This window comes from Peromyscus maniculatus, chromosome 6 (genome assembly GCF_049852395.1).
Source record: "Peromyscus maniculatus bairdii isolate BWxNUB_F1_BW_parent chromosome 6, HU_Pman_BW_mat_3.1, whole genome shotgun sequence".
Classification (NCBI taxonomy): Eukaryota; Metazoa; Chordata; class Mammalia; order Rodentia; family Cricetidae; genus Peromyscus; species Peromyscus maniculatus.
This window is the reverse complement of record NC_134857.1, coordinates 95,072,792-95,091,900: the sequence shown is the minus strand read 5'-3', so window position 1 is coordinate 95,091,900 and position 19,109 is coordinate 95,072,792.

Here is a 19,109-nt window from a genome sequence, read left to right as displayed (position 1 = left end):
TGACTCAGTAGATAAACCACTTGCCATGTACGCCTGGCTGCTTGAGTGTCAATCACAAGATTTCTCGAAAAAGCCAGATGCGGTGGCATAAACTTCAGTAATCTGAGGAAATGAAAGGGGGTTGGAGCTAAAGGCAAGAGCATCCTGAGAGGCTCTCTGGGCAGCCAATCTGGCTTATGCACCGGCAGTGAAAAGGTCTGGTCTAGAACAGGGTGGCAAGGCAAGGAAATATGCTTGAAGATTGTCCTTTTACTTCTGCCACCCCTTGCACTGTGCCAGGTATGACCGTGCACTCTTGTGCACACACATTCACCATGCAAGATTCTTACACACACACACACACACACACACACACACACACACACACACACACATCTCTTGTGGTCTGCAGAAAGAGGTACCTTATACAATTAAGCAGGCGAACTGAGATGGTAAGAGAAGGGAGATGGTGTAATTTTTTTTGGTGAATTTTAGGCTGAGATGAATAATAACAATTTGAAGTATAGCATTTGAAAATCCGTTCTGGTCACCCTTGTTTGATGCTTTCATTAAACATCTGTTAGTTACTGAGTTTGTTTAGATGAATAAAGCATTCAAGATCTATGAGGGGATGTCAGTGTTTTCCTAAAGGACATGAACTCTGAAGGTTCCTTCTGTGAGCTGAGATTGTGACTTGTAAATTCCAGAGTGTGAAGTTCTACTGGTGACAGGGACAGCGGTGTCTTTTTCATGGTGCTCCAGTACCTGTGTGGGAAGTCAAGAGCACATCACGGAAAGGGATAATGATGAAGCCTTAGAGGGCAGCACAGGCATCAGCTGCAGTGCTGGGGGAGCTACTGCTGAATCGTCTTGTTGGAACACGGACCTTTTCCATGGCTTTAGCTCCAGCACCTCCAGCAATACTTTGCTCACGCCAGTACAGCACATATTTTTACAAGATGAATGTTGAATTACACAAGGAATTTTCTTCCCATTCATCTTCTGATTTCTGGGGTAAAGTTTATAGCTGTGGCTTGATTCCCAGAGGGTGAAAAGGGAATTAGTTTCACCAGAATTTCCGCTTAAGATGCTCTTCAGCTCAGCATGGAGTAAATTTCTTTTGTGGCCTTTCAGGAGACTGAGATTGTGATTCTGAAGTTTAATGTCCACAAGATGAAACTCATCAATTAATGGTAAATTTAAAACAGCTTACAAAAGAGCACAAAGGAAATGCAAAAGGAAATTACAGATAAATTGAAAATGTTCCTAGAGCTATATGAAAGTCTTTAGTCATGGAAACTAAATAATAAACATCTAACTTCTTAGAGGCTTCTTTATTATGAAGGACATGCAGTGTATATGGATTTGATATATTCTAGTTTTGAAAGGTATGTTGCAAGCCTAATGTAAGAGCAAGTATCAATTGAAACTGCATAGTGAGAACAATTTTTCTGCTTAGTGCAACAGTAATTTTCAATTTTATTTACATATATAATGATATGCATTTTATTTAAACCTATAACAACTGCTTGTTTCTTCTAGGTCATCTGAGGGCCTGTTAAATCCTTACTAAAGCTTATTCTGTGTATCACCATCTTCCTTGACAAACTCAAATTAACTTTGGCAAAATAGACAGTTGTCATTCCGTAAAAGCTGTGTTTCCTGCCCAGTTACTTGTGTAGCTAGAATTTTCCTGTCTTGCCCACAGTCAGGACAAATCTTTGTCACCCGCCAGTCCCACAGCTGCTCAGACCCGACCAAGTAAACACAGAGACTTATATTGCTTACAAATTGTATGGCTGTGGCAGGCTTCTTGCTAACTGTTCTAATATCTTAAATTAACCCATTTCTATAAATCTATACTTTGCCACGTGGCTTGTGGCTTACTGGCATCTTTACATGCTGCTTGTCCTGGCGGTGGCTGGCAGTGACTCCTTCCGCCTTCCTATTCTTTCTTTTCTCCTCTCTGTTAGTCCCGCCTATACTTCCTGCCTAGCCACTGGCCAATCAGTATTTTATTTATTGACCAATCAGAGCAACACATTTGCCATACAGAACATCCTACAGCATATTTGTGCTATTTAAATGAGATACAATTTCTCAATAAGACTGGTTAAGCTTCATGAGTACATAATTTTGTTTATAATAAAACAGAAGCACTTGAGTGAAATTTATAATTATTCCTCTGTGCCTCACAAAAATAAGGCTTAATTTTGTTCATTTTAAATTCTAATTATTTTAAATTTTAGTAATTCTCTTATTTCCAGCCCATCTTAAATTTCTCTTCAAACATCTCTGGCTCTGATTCAGAGTTTTATGAATTAATAAATGACTTTCCCCTTGTTCCTAGATTCCTTATAGCCTCTTTATTATATCATAGTTTCTATTATGTTTTTGTTTTCTCCATATTTTCTCACCCCATGCTACAGATATCTACTGACTAGCAGCTATAATCCAAGCAGTTGGATAACTAAATGAATAAAATTGTTTACAAAAAGATATTTTATTACTTATTACTAATTAAACTTCCTTCACCCAACTCCCCTCTCCATTGGTCTGCACTCTCCATGGGAAGACACCATGTGGCAACCATATTTGACATTTAATACCTACTAATCTACATTGCTAGACCTGCATCGCCTTTTGAAACTCCCATCTCATTTACCAGAACAGATTTTTCCTCAGGAAAGTATGCTATCTCTTTTAAACCTCCTTACATGTTCTCCTTCATGTTTTCTCTCCTCTTTTCATGTCTAACACGGGCCTGACACTGCTTCCCTGAATGATATAATCTGTGGATTTCGCTATACAAAGACTTCTTAATGAATAAGGATCTGTTTACTTCCCTCTGATCCCTCTGAAATGATAAATATCATTTTTATTAAGAGGTCAATAACTTTTTGTTTCTTTCTGAAGTCATTCTAAAGCTAACCTGGGTGATCCGGAGAAATATGTATATATATATCCTTTAAAAAGTTTAATTATTGTAATAAAATTACTAATACTGTGTCAGTAGATGCAATGTTCCTTTCCTTTGCAAGAGAATTTGTTTTTGTCTTTTTTCATTCTCATCCTTCTGTTTTTAACGCTTGTCAGTAAGGACAATGACTTTCCTAATATTTTGATGTCACTCTTACATGACCCTCCCTCCTCCCCCTCCCCCCAACAATTCTGCAAGTGGCTCTTTCTCTCTGTGGCATTTACTTGTTTTTAATGTTTTTTATAATTAATTTAATTTTACATATCAGCCATGGATTCCCCTGTCCTCCCTCCTTCCACACCCCAGCCTCCCCCCCCCCCAATCCACCTCCCATTCCCACTTCCTCCAAGGCAAGGTCTCCCCTAGGAATCAGCCTAGCCTGGTAGATTCAGTCAAGGCAGGTCCAGTCTCCTCCTCCCTACAACAAGGCTGAGCAAAGTGTCTCAGCATAGGCCCTAGGTTCCAAAAAGCCAGCTCATGCACCAAGGACAGGTCCTGGTCCCACTGCCTGGGGGCCTCCTAAACAGTTCAAGCTAATCAACCGTCTTTACTCTATCCAGAGGGCCTGGTCCAGTTCCATGGGGGCTCCTCAGCTATTGGTTCACAGTTCATGTGTTTCTTTTTCCAATCATGGTCTCAGTATCTCTTGCTCATATAATCCCTCCTCTTTCTCGCTGATTGGACTTCTGGAGCTCTACCTGGGACCTAGCCGTGGATCTCTGCATCTGCTTCCACTAGTCACTGGATGAGAGTTCTGTCATGACAGTTAGGGTGTTTGGCCATCTGATCACCAGAGTAGGTCAGCTCAGGCACTCTCTCCACCATTGCCAGTAGTCTACAGTGGTGGTATCTTTGTGGATTTCTGGGGGCCTCTCTAGCACTCTGCTTCTTCCTATTCCCATGGGGTCTTCATATATCATGGTATCTCTTTCCTTGTTCTCCCTCTCTGTTCCTGATCTAGCTGGGACCTCCCACTCCCCTAAGTTCTTTTTCTCCCGAATCTTGCCCTCCATCACACCCCCCTCCCCCAGTTTGTTCATGTAGATCTCATCCATTTCTCTGTCTTTAGGCAATCCCTGTGTCTTTCTTAGGGTCCTCTTTACTAGGTAGCCTCCCTGGAGTTGTGAGTTGCAGCAAAGACACATACTAAACTATGTTTATAGCAGCATTATTTTTAATAGCCAGAACCTGGAAACAACTTAGATGCCCTTCAACTGAAGAATGAATAAATAAAATGTGTTATATATACACAATGGAGTACTACTCAGCAGAGAAAAACAATGACATCATGAAGTTTGCAGGCAAATGGATGGAACTAGAAAAAATCATCCTGAGTGAGGTAACCCAGACTCAGAAAGACAAATGTGATATGTACTCACTCATAAGTGGATACTAGATGTGAAGCAAAGGATAACCAGGCATTTACTTCTTATAGGCATACAGTGTTTTTCATAATAAAGTCTGGTCATGTGAAGCTGAATAAAAATAACTGTTTAGGTTTGTTCAGGTCCTCTTCATAAATATTAGATATGAGAGTTTGCCCAACTTAGTAACTGAAAAATGACTATCATGAGGCAGAACATTTATCCAGGATGAATGGATGTTCTGACCAGAATGGAGGACTGTCGCACATTCAGAACAGGCTTATGGCTTTCTGTTGCTTCCTTGTGGTGGAATGAAGCAAGCTGCCATCTTGATTCTCCTGAAGACTGACAGGGTGATCACAGATCCATTGATTTTGGATATTACAACATAAAACGACTGTGACTGTATTGGAAGTGATTTAGTGACTTCTCTTCCTGTCTTGGTGTTATATCGACCAAGTTACTTTCTTTAATTACTTCAAGCACTCATTATCAGTGTCAGGATTTTTTGTGCCTGTTTCAAGTCAGGCTATGGGGAACCCACTGTGCCTACATGTGACTAACAATGAGAATGGGAAAAGGAATTTCTGTGGCTTATTGTTGATAAGATTCAATGAACCAACAAAACCCAGGGCACTTAATATATATTCTCTTAAATCGTTATTTATTTTTTTCTTTGTAATCAGTTTCTCTTTCTCTAACTGGTAATGCTTTGGGCAGATTATTTGCATTTTCCATTCTTCTATGCTCAGGGATTTGCACAGAACACTGAATGGATACTTTTGGATGATGTTGATGACTATTTATTGGGAGATTACTGGTGACTCATTGCACTAACTATGGCTTGTGAATGGAGACCACACTGGTGAGAACTGTCATAAACTGCCTCTCCCCACAACTCTTACAATAGCTGACATTGCCTTCTTGTTCTCCTATCTGTACAGTGCAAATTCTCCTGCAGAAAGGAAGCTTCTCACTGTCAAGACCAGAAACTGTGTCCTGAGGTTCTGTTCTGGTTGTAGAACAAGCTTGGCTTGTAAGGAGTATCTGTGGTTCCAGTTCTCTGCAGTCAGCGATAGGAATGGTGGAGTGTAATAACCCGCATTGTAGGATATCAGTGGGGAAGACATGTCTCCTCAAGTTCCTAATATCTGACTATCTGCACCATCATTTTGTAGGAAGGGGTTAAAATGATAACATTTGAATGAATCCCTATTGATATCTAGACAGAAAGCAGAATATTTGGGATCCAATTATTTGTTTATTCATGCCATATCACACTAATATATCAGTGTGTGTAATTTTCAGAATTAGAGTCATGGTCAGTGAAGCAAGGGGATAAAAGGAAAGAAAATCAGAAATATGGGAACATAGGGCTTCAGGAGAAAGGTATGTTTGAGATCTAAAGTAAGGCCTTTTCATACTCTGTGCAGCATGGAGGTCATCAGCATCAAGGCAAGCATAAGAAATTCTAAGATGAAGTGTGACTACACACTCAATGAAGGAACCAGAGGTTAAATAATGACTGTAAAATATGGAAGGAAATTGGAAATATAAGAAGAAGTAAAAAAAAAGACATGGAGTGAAAGTAAACTTTAGATTTTATGAAAAAGGAAGTTTCCCTGTCTTCAATAATTGATGGCTAAAAATGGAAATAGACTTAAATTGCTTCTCATTTACTTATTCCTTTTTGTTCAATATGTCCATTAATTCACATTAATACTCTTTGAGGTCCAAAAATTTGTGTCAGAAAAAACAAACAAAATGAGTATTATTTTTCTTACAGCTTATATAAAAGCTTACTGGTTTGTACTTTCCTCAAAAGATGATCATTTGCTCTACTTTTATGTTGTTACTTTATAGTGCCAGGACATTTAAAAATCAATATGCTAGTTTAGTTTGTTAGGGAAAAAAATTACTTTTTTCGTATTAACTTTGCCAAATTATAACTTTAAGGCTATTTTACATAATTGCATATATATTCATTTAGATAATTCTAAAATATATACTGAAACTTCCATATAACAGAGAAGCATATTGTTTAAGCCTACATGCCATTAAGATTTCCTTCAAAAGACTTTGAAGGTCACTATTGCAGTGCTCTTTCCTCCTGGTCATATGAGGGTATTTATACCATGCTACTAATGTTGATGTTCCATTTACTGTATATCCCCTTACACCACCTCCCAGGTTTCTCCAGATGATGAAATACATGACCCAGTGCCATTAAAAATGCAATTAGGAGACAGATGGAACTGTAAAGTGGTAATAACCAAATTGAATGGACTCCTGTTATTACTGGATGTACACATGCTAAATATTGATTTAAATTATATTAGATTCACCATTCTTTTCCGGGTTAAAAACTCAAGGCAAAACACATTTCAGCTTAAGATTTTAAATAGTTGTTAATACAGAGAGATAATGAGTAATACAAAAATTTACACAGAGCACAGATAACGGCAAACATCAAAGATGGTGGTCGATGTGGACTGTGGACTGCTTATGTGAAGTCACTAAGCCTGAGAGCTAAATGAACTAAGATAAGTGGAAATATGAGATGTAAGGAAACATGAATTAAGTGGTCATCGGGAATATTATCATATCATTCCTATTTGTGACCCTTAAAGTGGCACCTGATTAAAATCTGCCACTCTCAGTAGATACATTTGTCTTCTAGAGCAATAATCTTAGCAGTGTTATAGTTATGAAGAAACAGCAGTTTATCTTAATAAATTAAAAAATCAATCAAGTAGTTTGATCTATGACAAATTTCCTGGAAGTCTGATTGTGGATATCATTTAATTGCTCTCTCTTTCTGTAAGTTTCTCTCTCTTCACTATTTCTCATCTCTCTCTCCTATTTCTCTCTCACTCCCTGCTTACTTTCTTTTCTCATCTCTCTCTGTTTTCTCTCTTTGTCTCATCTTTCTCTCTTCTCACTGTTTCTTGACTCTCTTGGTTTTTTTTCCAGTTATGTGTGGACTTTCCATTAGGCATATGTGTCCCATTGACTAAGAAACATTGAGAAACCTTGAATAGTGTGTTCTGCTTTAGCCCCAGACTATTTTAATGCAAAGCTTAGATTAATAAGGTATACAGAAAGCTGCTGCCTTCTGGAAGGATTGACATTTTGTACCTTTTCATTCCTCAGAATGTGTTCACAGGATATCCTCATCTACCTCATGTGGCTGGTCACCAGAATTAATTTCCATAACTCTTGATGTCAAAGTCCTGGACACATACAGATAACTCTTTTCCTTTACTAAACCTAATGGACAGGATCTCTGTAACACCTAGATTTCTCTGGTCCCATTCTCTAGCACAGTTTCTGTGAGTGTCATATATATATATATATATATATATATATATATATATATATATATATATATATATATATATATATACTGGGATAGAAAGTCAAAGAATTATTGGATTAGAGATGACTTTACAGAATGATAAGGAAAAGAGTGACAAAATCTGAAGAAGGTGAGGGTGGGAGAATCTAGGGAAACATATCCAGACAGTACAGAAACAGAGATGTCCAAAAGTGGATCATTGTAGTGATCCTTCACTTTACTGCTAATATCACTAATGGGTGAGTACATACCATATTTGTCTTTCTGGGTCTGGTTACTTCACTCAGAATGACTTTTTCTAGTTCCATCCATTTGCCTGCAAAATTTATGATGTTATTGTTTTTTTTTTTTTTTACAGCTGAGTAATATTCCATTGTGTAAATGTACCATATTTTCCTTATCCATTCTTCAGTTGAGGGGCATCTAGGTTGTTTCCATGTTCTGACTATTATGAATAATGCTGCTATGAACAAAGTTGAGCAAGGACCCTTGAGGTAGATTGACTCCCAATTTTCTGAGAAACTGTGATATTGATTAGGGCCCAAATGAGGATGCATGGATTTCCCCGAGAAGAGGAAATAGAAGATATCTCCTAGGAAAACTGGTGCTAGGGGTTGGGGGGAGGGAGAGATGAGAATTTGGGGGAGTGGGTTGGGCAGCCTGGGTAGATGAGGCAGGTTGGGGACTGTATAGAGGGGGAGAGTAACAAAAAAGACATCTCGATGTGGGGGCATTTTGGATTTAGGGAGAACCTGGAGCCAGGGAAACCTCTCAGGAATCCACAAGGATAGCCCCAACTAAGATTCCTAGCAATGGTGGAGAGGGTGCCTGAACTGGTCATCTACCGTAATCAGACTGATGACTACCCAAATTGTCATCAAAGATTATCTATCCAGTAAGTGATGGAAACAGATGCAGAGATCCACAGTCGAGTACTGCACTGAGCTCTGGGAGTGCTCCTGAAGAGAAGGAGAAGGAATTGAAGGAGCCAAGGGGGTCATGGTGGGGAAACCCACAGAGACAGCTGATCTGAGCTTGTGGGAGCTCATAGACTCTGGACTAACAGTTAGGGAGCCTGCATTGGACTGACCTAGGCCTTCTGCATAGGTATGACAGTTGTGTAGTTTGATCTCTTTGTAAGACTCCTTGCAGTGAGATCAGGACCTGATCCTGTTGCTTAGCTGGCTTTTGGGAACCTGTTCCCCATGCTGGATTACCTTGCCTAGCCTTGATACAAGGGGAGGAGATCAGTCCTGACTCAACTTGATGTGCTGTGCTTTGTTAAAGCCCATGGGAGGCCTGTCCCTTTCTGGATGGGAAGTGGGGTAAGATGAGAAGTGGGAGGAACAGGAGGAGAGGAGGGAGGGAAAACTTCTGTCTGTATGTAAAATAAATGAAAAAAAATGTTATTTAAGTAAAATAAAATAAAAAAGTAGATCATTACCAGAAAATCAAGGAACCAAGAGTAGCTAAAGCAGGAAGAAATTTGTGGGTGAAGCTGAGGAAGATTGGAATTTAGGGAACAAATCATATAGTTAAAGAGTTCTGAATGAGATCTAAAGTCATTAAACAATTTTGAGCTACATCCACAAATTCTTCTAATGCTCATTTCTTGTCACTCTCTAGAGAAGCCTCCCTGATGACTCTTAACATAGACTAATTTGTCTTATTAATGAAGTTTAGGTGAATGGAACTATGCAGTTTCCTTTTTGGAATTTTTTAACTTATTTCACTGAAGTTATGATCTAAATACTCTTTGATATTGTTGGACATAGTCATAATGTACATATTTCATTGTTGCACTGGTTTTTACTATACAAACAGACCACAGTTTATCTATTTTATTAGTAATTGACATCTTGGTTGGTTTTGGCTAACATGGTAAATATTATTGAGATCTATTTAGCTCTTTTTTTTGATGATCACAATGTATATTATGCATCTACAAAGGGGTGGAATTGTTGAGTAAGAGATTACACATATATTTAATAAATACTTCAAGATTATAATTATTATTTATAATTATATCTCCAGAATGGTGTGTATATCTGTCATCAGTGTCTGAGGGTTCTGGTTGTGCAGATAGCAACATTTATGTACAGCATTTCCTATCATTACAGTGTGTTAGAAGTAGCAGAAGTAAAGACTCTGTTCCTTCTTCTTGGAATTATTGCTATCTCCCTTGCATGCTCTGATGAAACCAGCAACTGGATTTTGACATATATGGTGACATCTCTGTGACAAAAAAAAAGAAGTACTGATGCTTTCATCCCAATTGGGAACAAGGAAATGACATTCTGCCAAAAATTCCTGGAATAGCCTCCAACCTTTAAGGTGACTACAGCCTTGTGGGATGTTTAGAAGCAGAGGACTCAGGTCCACAGCGATGACAAGTGTATGTGTGATAAATGAATGTGTTGTTACAAATGTACGTTCTTAAATGCTTTTATTTGGGGGTGATCTGTGGAACAGTTTTAGACTAATTTATTGACTGTTTGGATAAACAATAAACATGTCAACCATGTTAATGCACACCATTTACCCATGCTTCTGTTTATGCTACATCCTTTCTTATTTATTTGTTTGCTTCTTTATTGATTTGTAGGAGTTATCACTGCATATTAATTTATGTATTGCTCATCTTTGCTGTTACTTTTTTTTGGGGGGGGGTTTGCCCATTCTCTCTTGGTATGCTAACTTTATATAACTCAATCCATCCAATTTTGTCCTTTATCATTAGTTTTTTATGCAGCATTCAAAAATTTTCTGTCTGCTCCAAGACATGAGGATATTGATTAACTCCAAGGTTAATTTTTCCACTATTCACATGTAGCTCTGTAATCCACCTGAAATCAGTTATGCTTGTGGAGCCTTAAGTTCTTATCATATGAATATCTGATTGGTCTGGAGTGATTTATTGGAAAAAAACTACCTCTTTTTCATTGTAATAAAATACCACATTTGCTGTAAATCACGTGAGGATTGTTTGTTAACTTACCCAGTGTACTGTGCTCACTTGGGTGAGCTAGAAACACAAATTCCGAGAATTTGCACTGAATGACCTTGTGTTAGGATAAGCTAAAAGAGAAGCTCACACAGATGAGGAAGGAGAACCCAAGGCAGTGGTTATTACTCTTTCAGAATGTTCTCCTGTAGACACGCTAATGGTCAAAAGCAGAGGTGTTTGTGATTCCTACTTTACCCTCGTTCTCATCCCTTCCATGCTTAGGCTTCTTCTTCTCCTTCTTCTTTTTCTTCTTTTTTTAAAATTGAAAATAGATTCTTCTCTCATAAAATACATCCTGACTACAGTTTCCCCTCCCTCAACTCTTCCCAGCTCCCCATTCCCCTCCTCCCCCAATCCACTCCTTCTCTGTTTCCTCTTCAAAAAAGAGCAGGCCTCCAAGAGACAGCAGCCAAACAGGACAAAACAAGTTATAATAAGACAGAGCAAAAGCCCTCATTTTTGAAACTGAACAAGCAACCCAATAGGAGGAAAAGAGTTCCAAAAGCAGGCAAAAGAATCAGAGATACACCTGTTCCCACTGTTAGGAGTCCCACAAAAACCGTGAAGCTAACAGCCATAACGTATACACAGCAGACCTAGTGCAGACCCATGCAGGTTCTATGCTTGTGGCTGTGAGCCCATGTGAGCCCTGCTCAGTTGATTTGTTGGGCCATGTTCTCCTGGTGTCCTCCATCCTCTCGGACTCCCACAATCTTTCCATTCCTTCTTTCATGGGGTACCTGGATATCCTAGGGGAGGGACCCAATGGAGACTTCTAATTTAGATGTTCTCTCTGCATAATGTCTGACTGTATCTCTGTATACACTCCCATCTACTTCTGGAGGAAGCCTCTCTGACAAGGCAATGATCTATGAATATGTGAATATAGCAGAATATCATTAGGAATTATTTAGTTGTTTTTCCTCTCTCTCCTTCCTTCCTCCTTTCCTTTTTTCCTCCCTCCCTTCCTCGTTCCCTCCCTCCCTCATTCTCTCTCTCTCTCTCTCTCTCTCTCTCTCTCTCTCTCTCTCTCTCTCTCTCTCTCCAGTTGTTTTTGGTCTCTATACTACCTTGTCTCCAGTTCTTTGCTATCTAGGCAATGTAGGTCATGGGCTTCCTCTTGTGGCCTGGGCATCAAGTTAAGCCAAACATTGGTTAGCCACACCCACAAGTTCTGTGCCACCACATCTTGAAGTCATGACAGATTGTAGGTCAAAGGTTTTGTGACTGGGTTGGTGTCCAGATTTTTCTTTCTATAGCCTGCCGAGTATGTTCTTGTGTCTAAGAGACTAGAACATGGGGGTGAAGGTTCCATGCAGGTACCAGCTTGACCTCTCTGTGTTCAATGAGCTGTTTGCCTAGGTTTTCTTTTGAAGGCTACTCTGCTGATCAGCAGAGTCCCAAGGTCCCCCTCTCCAGGTGCTCACCAGCACACCACAAACATGGTGCTAGTTTGCTACTGACTTTGTGGCTGAAGCTGGACATGGCTACTTTTACAAGCAGCTCCACAGTATTTTGTTTCTCCTTCCATGCCATAGTATCAAGACAATTGATTACAGACTCCTTTTATGACCCTCCTTCCAAAATGCCCCCATTTTTGGATAGAATCACAAACATTGGGAGCAGGGAATGTGTCATATGCTTTCCCATGAGCAGGAGGATAATGATGTGTTGATCCGGTTCTAGGCTCTTTCAGCCATACCAGTGGTGATTTGATTCTGCTTGCATCAGTCTCACAATCATTTAACCATTCTAGTTTTATAATAACTCCTGATTTGGGGTAAGACAAGCTGTTCAGCTCTGTTCTTCCTCAAGATTGCCCTGGGTACTGTTGGCCTTTTACGTTCTATGTAAATTTTGGAGTCCGTTTGCCAATTTCCAGAATAAGCAAGTAACAGATAAATAACAAGCACCTGCTGCAGTTTGTACTGGGATTTCTCTGAATTTCCAATTTGAAGACGAATTGACATTTTAAAAGAGTATGTCGTCTGAATAATACATAATTTAAGAGCTGAAATCAATTTTCCTCAAGGGAGGCTAGTATAACTTCGATATTAGAGTCAATTAAAACTTGCTTTTCTAATGTTGAAAGAAAGATAACCAACAATATGCTATCTGAATGCAGCCACTGGTTCAGCTCTGTGATTATGGCTATTTCCTTTGCTCCAATAAGGAGATACCATTTATTTGGCTCGGACATGGAAAGCCTTGCCACTTCCTCAGCTCGCTAAGGACCAGGTTCTTTGGATTCATGAATTCCTGTGTGTCTCTAAGCACATTCTAGGCATTACTGTTTCCTCTGAGGTAAATTTTGGGCAGAAGAACATAAAGAAAACTTCGAGATTTGTAAAAGATGACCGGATCCCCTTTAGGCTTTTCTTTTGAAGTAGAAAAATTTCTGGGAAGGTGGAGCTGTGTTTTTCATCTTAGCTATGTGGATTCACCAACATTGAAAGGATAGACCAAGAGCACTTGGGACCTGCCCACAAGCATCTTGAGGCCAAACATTGCACCTCATGCTCCATGGATCTACTCTTCTCTGGTATGAAGCCTTAATTCTTTTTTTTTCCTTTACTCCACAAACTAAGAAAGTCAAACAAATGTTACTTTGAGTTCGGGTTCCACATGTGTTAAAAGAATAACATGGAAAAATTCAAATGGTCTCTGATAAAAAACAGAGAGTCCATCTTTGAAGACCACTGGAAAGGTTGGAGAGGAGTGGACTATTCTGGGGTTTACAGGAATCATGAGGAAAAGAGGGATAAAAAGCTAAAGTTATCAGAAAACTAAGGATTAACCTGTGGGCTAATCCTGGTTTCCTAGGAGTTTCCTGGCTAAGACACAATGGGTGCTTACAAAGTAGGGCCAGGAAGCAGCTGACATCTCCTTCATCTGGTGTCTGATGCTTGTGTGTTCTGCTGTGACCTACTTAGGCAACTTCATTGTAAATGCTAAAACTTTATCTGCCCACTATTCCTTCCTTATCCTATTGTACCAGAATTTTAAACTGCACAGAAGTAGAAGTATGTTTATTCCATATTGATGTTCTAGGATCAACCTTGATTTGCTTATAGGTGAGAAAATGAAGACACAGACCACTTCTGACTTAGGTATTTGTGAGTAGTCCTGTTGTTTAGTTACATACTTTTTTGTTAACTGACATGTAATCATGGTTTTGAAAAAGCCTTTCCCACTGGGGAATTCCTATGCATCCTAAAGGTCTCAGCTTAAGTGTTGTCCCTTCTGAGAAGTCTTTCTTAAATCTCTCAGTCAGACTCGTGTGTGTGTGTGTGTGTGTGTGTGTGTGTGTGTTTGTGTGTATGTGTGTATACATGTATGTGTGAATGCATATAGTATGCAGGTATGTATGATACATGCACGGTTGTGTATGTATGTGTAGTTTTCGAGTGTGTGTGTATGTATTTATATGTGTATGCGGTATATATGTGCAAGTGTGTGTGCGTGTGTGTGTGTATGTGGTATATGAGTGTGTATATATGTGTGTGTTCACCTGTGCATGTGCTTGTAAAGGACAGAGGCTGACTTTAGTTGTTTATGGTTCACCACGTTATGATTAGAAACAGGTTCTCTCACTGAACCTGGAGTTTGTTGTTTGAATTAAACTGTCCAGTAAGCCCCGGAATCCTCTTATCTCTGTTCCAGACACACAGGCCTGGTGTTATAGGAGCATGTCACCACATCCAACTGTTTGTGGGCACTGGGATCCAAACTCAGGTGTAGTGGGTACTACCCACTACACTCAGGTCTTCATGTTTACTCAGCCAGCACATGACTCACTGAGCCATCTCAACAGTGTTCAGGCAGACTTTTTCCCTTCTTCTGCAGTGTTCCCATAGTTCTCTTCATTCACCTCCATTTCAGACCCTTTTCATATTCCTTTATGATTATTTGTAAATGTTTTTATTACCTAGATACTCATTAGTTATAATCACTAAATTTTTTTCTCCTTATAAATGATGCTTGGTGTCTTTGTTTGGGTTTTTATTACTATGAAGAGACACCATGACCATGGCAACTCTTGTAAAGGAAATACAAATAGGTGGCTTGCAGTTTCAGAGGGTTAGTCCATTATCATTTTGGCAGGGAGCATGGTGGCATGTAGGCAGACATGGTGCTGGATCTGAAAGTCCAACATCTTGACTCAGAGGCAGCCGGAAGTCAATTGACTGTCACACTGAGGGAAGCTTGAATGAAAGAGACCTCAAAGCCCACCCCCACAGTGATACACTTCCTCCAACAAGACCATACCTCCTAATAGTGTCACTCCCTTTGGTGGCCATTTTTTTCAAACCATCACATTTGGCATAAGAAGATCTTGAAAAGGTTGGAAAATTATTCCATTTATGGCTGTATAATTTTCAGACTCCAGTACAAATAAACACATGGGGTGTCTTGTTCAGTGAATGTGAAACATTTTAAGACATCAACAACTGAGCATTAAAATGAGCATAACAACTTCCTGTGTGTGGGGTCTGTGCCACCCAGTCCAACCATGAAGCTGTTCCTGACCAGATATCAGGATTTGATTCTGCTAGATGTTCTATGTGATACAAGTTAAACCACATTTTGTTGGCTCATTGGTAGACCTGATATTACACAATGGTACTTGTCTAGATATTTCAGTGGACATGAGAAAGAATTGCCTTATGAAATTCACTGTGAACACATGCATTTGTACATGCATGCATAGAAATATTGACTTTTTAAAATGCAATTATGAATATTCCATATACTATAGTAACTACTGTATATTATGATTATATGTGTTTACTTATGATGAGGAGGATATATTTTCTTGTATTAGTACAAACAATGTTTGTACTATTGACTGCCTTCTGAGTTATGAGAACTATCAATGAGAATTCACTTTAATAAATTCTTTCACTTAACAACTGTTTACTAATTATATAATTTGTGATAGGTACTTGGTATAATGTTAGATATATAATTAAAGTAAGACATGAACTATACTCATATAAGAGGCATGTTTAATGAGAATGGTAGATATTAGACAAAAATATTCCATGAATTATAACTGCTGTAAGAGCTCTGACACCGTCATGTATCAATGGTGTTGTGAACCTGTTTGGTAAACAAGAAAGACTTCCCCAAGGAATAGCATTTAATCTGAATACTGAGATGAGTAAAAATAATGTTGGTAGATAGGTGATGGAGAAAAAGCTTTGACATACAGAGAAGACATTCAGAGAATAGAAGAGTGGAAATTGAAAGTGGGAATGGCAGAGTCTCACAGTGGAGGAAGCAGGAAAAAGAAATAGAATAGGAAAGAGAATCCCCTGGAAGAACATAGGAGTTGAAGTGGGAAGTAATAATATAAAATACAACATTAGACTCAATGCAGAAATGGGGGAAGTAGGCTAGACACAACGTATCTGTGAGAGGTCAGAGGGACAGAAGTTAAGATTCATGGGTATAGAATAATTCCTGGAAACTGGAGATGCGCAAGGAGAATAAAAATTTAAGGCAAGCATCAGTGATTGTTATTGGTATTTTATTTTCAGATTGCTGCTATAACAACTGTAATGGCTTGAAAACAATATGAATGTATTAGCATACAGGTCTGGAGGTCTGGAAAGCTGCCTACCATCCTTAGTTCATTGACCCCTCCCATTAACAGTGTTGTTTTGATCAAAGCTTCATGTATCATGTCACCTCTGTGTCATTTTACTTGTAGGATATTTATGATCCTATACCCAGCCCACTTCCATACCTAGGATGCTAACTCCATCTCCAGATACTTAAACATATCTACAAAATCTCTTTTACCGTGAAAGGCAACATGTTCATGAGTTTCAGAGATTAAAGCATCTTGGGGAGGCAGAAGGCATCAGTCTATCTAACTATAATTTCTAGGCAAGATTTAGATATTTTTCTTTTTAGAAGTAAATCAGCTTGCTTAAATTTTTATAGAGAGTATCCTATAATATTTCCATAAGAAGACAGAGTGGACTTGAAACTCTAGCACATGGTAATTATTTTAAATAAGAAATAAATACTTCTCCATCTCTGGAGATATGAAAGTTATCTGTAGATGAATCTTAAAAGTTCTTATTAATAAAATCAAACCTGAGGCGAGTTATTGGGGTCCATGCTGGTAGATCAGAGAGACAGAACAAACCACAGCTATCTCACCTCACCGGATCCTCAGCTGGTCTTGTTTCCTCGGACTGGAAGCTTCTGTGTCCTCATCCCAATGGCTCTCAGCTGAACTGTGTTGCTCCAAAGCCTGAATGCTTTTCCAGCCAAATGCTTAACCAGCCAAAAGCCTCTAGTTTCTGGTCCTCACGCCTTATATATCTTTCTGCTTTCTACCACCACTCCCTGGGATTAAAGGCTGGCTTTCTGGGATTAAAGGCGTGTCACCATGCTTGGCTGTTTCCAATGTGGCCTTGAACTCACAGAGATCCAGGGGGATTTCTATCTCTGGAATGCTAGGATTAAAGGTGTGAGTGCCACCATTTTCTAGCCTTTGTATCTAGTGGCTGTCTGTTCTCTGACCCCAGATAAATTTATTAAGGTACACAATATTTTGGGGAACACAATACCACCACATCTCCTCTCTTTTTGTCTAAAATTAAAGAAAGCTTATAACTAATACAAGAAAAACTATCTTCAATAAGTATATGCAATATACAGTCAAGATTACATTAACAATGTCTAGTCCATTAACATTTGACAGATCCAGACAAAAAACTCCATTATATATATTAACAATGTCCAGTCCAGTAACATCTGATAAACTCAGACCAAAAAATTTTCATTACTTATCTTATTTAAAACAAGTAGTTCCTTTTTAAAAGTAGATTCCATAATCTCCCTTTTTATCTTATCATATCCATATTTTTTTCTTTCATAATACATTCAGTAGTCTACCTTTTGTCATTTTTATATCTTCCCCTTTTCTTCAGTGTAGATTCAATGATCCACCTATTTATCCTATTATTTCTTTATCTTTTTTCTCAGAGTAGATTCAATGATCTATCTCATATCTATATTCTCTTTTCCTTTTTGCTTTCTAGGGGTGAAGATATCTTTAGGGAATCTTGAAAAGAAAATTTTGGGGTTAATCATCAAGTCCTGTATCGTTTGTCCAGTCTCTGGATAATAGGAAAGTTCAGGGCTTGTTTCAAGTCCTTGTTTGAGTAGTCTGTCAAGCTGGATCATCTCAACTAGTCCTCTCGAAATTGTTCTGACCAGTTTGTAGTCCAAAGTCGATTTTTCCATGGTGTTAATCGGCTTAATGGCTTTATCATAGTCCATGTGGAATCATCGTTGTAGGATCCTGTCATCTTTTTGAAGATTTCAAAGTCACTGTTAAGCATGGTCATGGTTTCCTGCAGACTTTTTTTTTTTTTTTTTTTTTTTTTTTTTTTTTTGCCTCCTCTGTGGTTTGGAGCAATCACAGTCTGATAAATGTCTGTCTCTCGGAACCATGAACATTCTTCCCTAGAAGAGAAAATCTTCACAACAATTTCTCCCCACCATTTGTCTTGCCAAACTTTTCCAAACTGACCTTTGCCGATGCTTTCTTGTAACACGATGGACCTGGCAATTTTTCTCTGAAACAGCAGCAGTAAACCCTTCGTCCCAGGTAGCAGCATCACCGTAGTCACCAACACGATGAGAAGGAGCTGGCAACGTGGAGCAGTAGCCACTGCTTCCATGGTCCCACCACTGTTTGTGGTTCAGTCCGGACCGAAGGTTCTCCCAAGCCTCCTAGGCCGGCCTTAAACTTGGGATCCTCCTGCCTCTGCCTCCTTCAGCAAATCCTACCGGCATGCGCCACCACAACTGGCTGAGTGTAGCTTGGGCCTGAGCTGCGGCTCACAAGGCCACAGGCAAACAGCTTTTTCATGAATTCGTAACACGAACGTTGGGCACCAGATGTAGATGAATCTTAAAAGTTCTTATTAATAAAATCAAACCTGAGGCGAGTTATTGGGGTCCATGCTGGTAGATCAGAGAGACAGAACAAACCACAGCTATCTCACCTCACCGGATCCTCAGCTGGTCTTGTTTCCTCGGACTGGAAGCTTCTGTGTCCTCATCCCAATGGCTCTCAGCTGAACTGTGTTGCTCCAAAGCCTGAATGCTTTTCCAGCCAAATGCTTAACCAGCCAAAAGCCTCTAGTTTCTGGTCCTCACGCCTTATATATCTTTCTGCTTTCTACCACCACTCCCTGGGATTAAAGGCTGGCTTTCTGGGATTAAAGGCGTGTCACCATGCTTGGCTGTTTCCAATGTGGCCTTGAACTCACAGAGATCCAGGGGGATTTCTATCTCTGGAATGCTAGGATTAAAGGTGTGAGTGCCACCATTTTCTAGCCTTTGTATCTAGTGGCTGTCTGTTCTCTGACCCCAGATAAATTTATTAAGGTA